The sequence below is a fragment of the Arachis stenosperma genome, chromosome 10 (assembly GCF_014773155.1).
Source record: "Arachis stenosperma cultivar V10309 chromosome 10, arast.V10309.gnm1.PFL2, whole genome shotgun sequence".
Classification (NCBI taxonomy): domain Eukaryota; kingdom Viridiplantae; phylum Streptophyta; class Magnoliopsida; order Fabales; family Fabaceae; genus Arachis; species Arachis stenosperma.
Window position 1 is genome coordinate 26,956,305 of NC_080386.1, and position 5,962 is coordinate 26,962,266.

The 5,962-nt window shown below is 37.8% G+C and overlaps 1 non-coding gene across 1 annotated transcript; it reads left to right on the forward strand.

Annotated features, from left to right (window-relative positions):
- Positions 1 to 375: 375 nt before the first annotated feature.
- On the forward strand, positions 376 to 483 carry LOC130959243 (small nucleolar RNA R71). Its single transcript, XR_009078336.1, has one exon. It is a non-coding gene; the product is annotated as a small nucleolar RNA R71 (small nucleolar RNA).
- The last annotated feature ends 5,479 nt before the right edge of the window (positions 484 to 5,962 follow it).

Below are 5,962 nucleotides of genomic sequence, written 5' to 3' on the forward strand. Positions count from 1 at the left end.
CTCTTCCATTGAAGGGTTCTCAGGATCATAGGCTTCTTCTTCAGAGGAAGCATCCTTAGTACTGCTTGGTGCATTTTGCATTCCAGACAGACTTTGAGAAATCAAATTGACTTGTTGAGTCAATATCTTATTCTGAGCTAAAATGGCATTCAGAGTATCAATCTCAAGAACTCCTTTCTTCTGACTTGTCCCATTGTTCACAGGATTCCTTTCAGAAGTGTACATGAATTGGTTATTTGCAACCATTTCAATGAGTTCTTGAGCCTCTGTAGGCGTCTTCTTCAGATGAAGAGATCCTCCAGCAGAGCTATCCAAAGACATCTTGGATAGTTCAGAGAGACCATCATAGAAAATACCTATGATGCTCCATTCAGAAAGCATGTCTGAGGGACACTTTCTGATTAATTGTTTGTATCTTTCCCAAGCTTCATAGAGGGATTCTCCATCCTTCTGTCTGAAGGTTTGGACTTCCACTCTAAGCTTACTCAATTTTTGAGGTGGAAAGAACTTTGCCAAGAAGGCATTGACTAGCTTTTCCCATGAGTCCAGGCTCTCTTTAGGTTGTGAGTCCAACCATGTCCTAGCTCTGTCTCTTACAGCAAAAGGGAATAGCATAAGTCTGTAGACCTCAGGGTCAACCCCATTAGTCTTGACAGTGTCACAGATTTGCAAGAATTCAGCTAAGAACTGATGAGGATCTTCCAATGGAAGTCCATGGAACTTGCAATTCTGTTGCATTAGAGAAACTAATTGAGGCTTAAGCTCAAAGTTGTTTGCTCCAATGGCAGGGATAGAGATGCTTCTCCCATAGAAGTCGGGAGTAGGTGCAGTAAAGTCACCAAGCACCTTCCTTGCATTGTTGGCATTGTTGTTATTTTCGGCTGCCATGGGTTCTTCTTCTTTGAAGATTTCTGTTAGGTCCTCCACAGAGAGTTGTGCCTTAGCTTCTCTTAGCTTTCGCTTCAGGGTCCTTTCAGGTTCAGGGTCAGCTTCAACAAGAATGCCTTTGTCTTTGTTCCTGCTCATATGAAAGAGAAGAAAACAAGAAAATATGGAATCCTCTATGTCACAGTATAGAGATTCCTTGAGGTGTCAGAGGAAAAGAAAAGTAGAAGACAGAAGTAGAAAATTCGAACTTATCAAAGAAGATGGAGTTCGAATTTTGCATTAAGGAATAGAGCTAGTTCATAAATAGAAGGATGTGAGAAGAAGGGAAGTAATTTTCGAAAATTGAGTGAAAGATTTTGAAAACATTTGAAAAACACTACTTGATTTTCGAAAATCAAGAGTGGAAAAGAAATCAAGTAATTTTTGAAAAAGATTTTTTTGAAATTAGAAATCAAAAAGATATGATTTGAAAACTATTTTGAAAAAGATTTGATCAAAAAGATATGATTGAAAAGTTATGGTTTTAAAAAGATATGATTGAAAAGATATGATTTTGAAAACAATTTAAACGGATTTGATTTTAAAAATTAATGACTTGCCTAACAAGAAAAGATATGATTCAAACATTAAACCTTTCTCAACAGAAAAGGCAACATATTTAAAATGTTCAATCAAATCATTAATTGTTAGTAAGTATCTTTGAAAAAGGAAAGAAATTGATTTTAAAAACATTTGATTGAAAAGATATGATTTGAAAAAGATTTGATTTTGAAAAACTTTGAAAACTTGAAAAAAAAAAATTGATTTGAAAAACAAAATCCTCCCCTTGTGCCATCCTGGCGTTAAACGCCCAGAATGGTATCCATTCTGGCGTTTAACGCCCAAAATGCTACCTTTTTGGGCGTTAAACGCCCAACCAGGTACCCTGGCTGGCGTTTAAACGCCAGTCTGTCTTCTTCACTGGGCATTTTTGAATGCCCAGCTTTTTCTGTATAATTCCTCTGCAGTATGTTCTGAATCTTTAATTCTCTGTATTATTGACTTGAAAAGACATAAATTAAAAATATTTTTGGATTTTTAATAATGAGGAATAATCAAAATGCAACTAAAATCAAATAACAATGCATGCAAGACGCCAAACTTAGCAGTTTGTATACTGTTGACACTAACCAAATGAGAATGCACATGAGAAATAACAAAACACTCAAGTCAATATAATTCAAAGATCAAAACAAGGAAATCATCAAGAACAACTTGAAGATAAATGAAGACACATGCATAAATTTGAAAAATGCAAGAAGAACAGAAACATGCAATTGACACCAAACTTAAAATGAGACACTAGACTTAAACAAGAAATATTTTTTTTGTTTTTATGATTTTGTAATTTTTTTGGATTTTTCGAAAATTAAGTGGAAGAAGAAAATAAAGGTATCAAAATTCTTAATGAGAATTCCAGGAATCATGCAATGTTAGTCTAAAGCTTTAGTCTAAAGGAATTAGACATAGCTAGCTAAGCTTCAGCAGGACATTGCATTCAAGAGCTAAATTGATGATGATCAATCAGCTTTGGTGATGATAAGAACATCACCTTGAAACACTAGAATTCATTCTTAAGAACTCTGAAGAAAAATAATACCTAATCTAAGCAACAAGATGAACCGTCAGTTGTCCATACACAAACAATCCCCGGCAACGGCGCTAAAAACTTGGTGCACGAAATTGTGATCAATACTTTTCACAGCTCAAATAATCCCCGGTAATGAATCCAAAAACTTGGTACTCAATACCATGGCATAAACACAACTTCGCACAACTAACCAGCAAGTGCACTGGGTCGTCCAAGTAATACCTTACGTGAGTAAGGGTCGATCCCACGGAGATTGTTGGTATGAAGCAAGCTATGGTCACCTTGTAGATCTCAGTCAGGCAGACTCAAATGGGTATAGATGATGAATAAAGCATAAAGATAAAGATAGAGATACTTATGTATATCATTGGTGAGAGCTTCAGATAAGCGTATGAAGATGCCTTCCCTTCCGTCTCTCTGCTTTCCTACTGCCTTCATCCAATCCTTCTTACTCCTTTCCATGGCAAGCTCATGTAGGGTTTCACCGTTGTCAATGGCTACCTCCCATCCTCTCAGTGAAAATGTTCCCATGCTCTGTCACAGCATATGGCTAATCAGCTGTCGGTTCTCGGTCAGGCCGGAATAAAATCCATCGATCCTTTTGCGTCTGTCACTAACGCCCCGCCTGCTAGGAGTTTGAAGCACGTCACAGTCATTCAATCATTGAATCCTACTCAGAATACCACAGACAAGGTTAGACCTTCCGGATTCTCTTGAATGCCGCCATCAGTTCTCGCCTATACCACGAAGACTCTGATCTCACGGAATGGCTGGCTTGTTTGTCAGGCGAGCACTCGGTTGTCAGGCGATCAACCATGCATCGTGTATCAGGAATCCAAGAGATATTCACTAAGCCTCGTATGCTTGTAGAACAAGAGTGGTTGTCAGTCACCTTGTTCATAGGTGAGAATGGTGATGAGTGTCACGGATCATCACATTCATCAAGTTGAAGAACAAGTGATATCTTGGACAAAGAACAAGCGGAATTGAATAGAAGAACAATAGTAATTGCATTAATACTCGAGGTACAGCAGAGCTCCACACCTTAATCTATGGTGTGTAGAAACTCCACCGTTGAAAATACATAAGAACAGGGTCTAGGCATGGCCGAATGGCCAGCCTCCCAAATGATCTAAGATAGCATGAAACTCAAAGATAGCTACCAAGATGAAAATACAATAGTAAAAGGTCCTACTTATAGAAAACTAGTAGCCTAGGGTGTACAAAGATGAGTAAATGACATAAAAATCCACTTCCGGGCCCACTTGGTGTGTGCTTGGGCTGAGCAATGAAGCATTTTCGTGTAGAGACTCTTCTTGGAGTTAAACGCCAGCTTTTATGCCAGTTTGGGCGTTTAACTCCCATTTAGGTGCCAGTTCCGGCGTTTAACGCTGGAATTCCTGAGGGTGACTTTGAACGCCGGTTTGGGCCATCAAATCTTGGGCAAAGTATGGACTATCATATATTGCTGGAAAGCCCAGGATGTCTGCTTTCCAACGCCGTTGAGAGCGCGCCAATTGGGCTTCTGTAGCTCCAGAAAATCCACTTCGAGTGCAGGGAGGTCAGAATCCAACAGCATCTGCAGTCCTTTTGAGTCTCTGGATCAGATTTTTGCTCAGATCCCTCAATTTCAGCCAGAAAATACCTGAAATCACAGAAAAACACACAAACTTATAGTAAAGTCCAGAAAAGTGAATTTTAGCTAAAAACTAATAAAAATATACTAAGAACTAACTAGATCATACTAATAACATACTAAAAACAATGCCAAAAAGCGTATAAATTATCCGCTCATCAGCTGCGCTTATAGGTTTTCTGGCACAAAAGAGAGGCGAATTATCTTCACAGAAGGAGCACAACCTGAAGAATAAAGCGATCACTAGGATTACTAAGAGTTCCTTTCATTTTTATTCCTCCCCTCTTTTTTTCTATGTTATGTTCTGGCTTTCTGCTATTTTGCTTTGTTTGTTGCATGATCTTTTATTAGTTAGAATTCTAGGAATAGTTTTTTTTTAATGTTGAAAAGATGTTTCATGTACCACTCACTGAACTTGAATCTAAAAAGAAAAAAAAGAAGTGATGTATTGCATGAGAAATTGAGTTAATTTTAAGAATAAGTCTAATTTACTTAAATGTGGTGGTATTTTCTGTGATTTTTTTGAATGCATGATATGAACAGTGCATGTTTGAATTTGAATCAAGGGATGTTGATGTATAAGGAACAGGAATTTAGAGAATTATTATGACTTCTCTGAAATAAACAAAAATTTAATCATTAAAGCAAAAGAAACAGCGAAAAATAAAATAAAATAAAATAAAAGCAAGGTCCAAGGCTCTGAGCATCAACGACTAGGGAGGTCGGACATGATTAAAAGCTCAAAGAGTTGTTTCCCTAGTCATATGCTTGTGGTGTGATTGTGTCAAGTAATCCTTGAGACAGAACACTTAGAGTCGAGACCAAGTGCGCTTAACAGAGTATGCCAAAGGCTTTGAGCACCATTGTCTGGGAGTAACTGAAAGAAAAACTAGAACTCAAAGGGATTTTCCCAGTTAAGGGCTTGTGGTGTTTTTGTGTCAAGTAACTCTTGAGACAAAACATTTAAAGTCACGGCTAGGCTCAAGGTGCAAAGCACCAAAGAAAATAAATTAAAGTAAAATTTTGCCGTGTTCAAGGATTAAACTGAAATATGAAAGATCAGAGAATTCATAATATTATCCGAATTCTAATTCCAAATGACATTAACATTCTTCTGATTCAAAGGAGAGTGAGATGCAAAACCTATTCAAGATTACAGTTATAAACCCCACTATAAAAAGAGACACGAGCTTAATCGAACTCTCATTCTCATGCAAATTCACATCCTAAGCTTATATTAGTTTTGGTTGCTTAAGGACAAGCAACAGTTTAAGTTTGGTGTTGTGATGCGTGAGCATCTTATCTATCTTTTTCTAGTGAATTTGCATCTAAATTGTTGAGTTTAATTAAGAATTAATTATATTTTAGCCACTATGGATACTATTTTGAGTTTTGTGCAATTTTATTTATTTTAGGTAGCATCCGGAGGGATTTGATGAAGTTTCTGCAGAGAAAAAGAAGACACCAAAGAGATGACCAGCGAAGATCGACGTGGACGCATGGCTCACGCGACCGCGCAGAATGGAGAAATTGCAATGACGCGATTGCGTGCCTGACGCGAACGCGTGGACTGGAATCTGCACAAATGACGCGAACGCGTGGACGACGCGGACGCGTCACATGCGCAATCTGCAAAAATACAAATGACGCTAGGGTGAATTCTGGGCTGTTTTTGACCCACTTTCCAGCCCAGAAAACACAGATTAGAAGCTGCAGAATGGACAAAGCAAGTGGTCCCCACCCATCAACTGAAGATCTGTAAATTAATTCAAATTTAAATTCAAATCTTATCTTTTAGAAAAAGATAT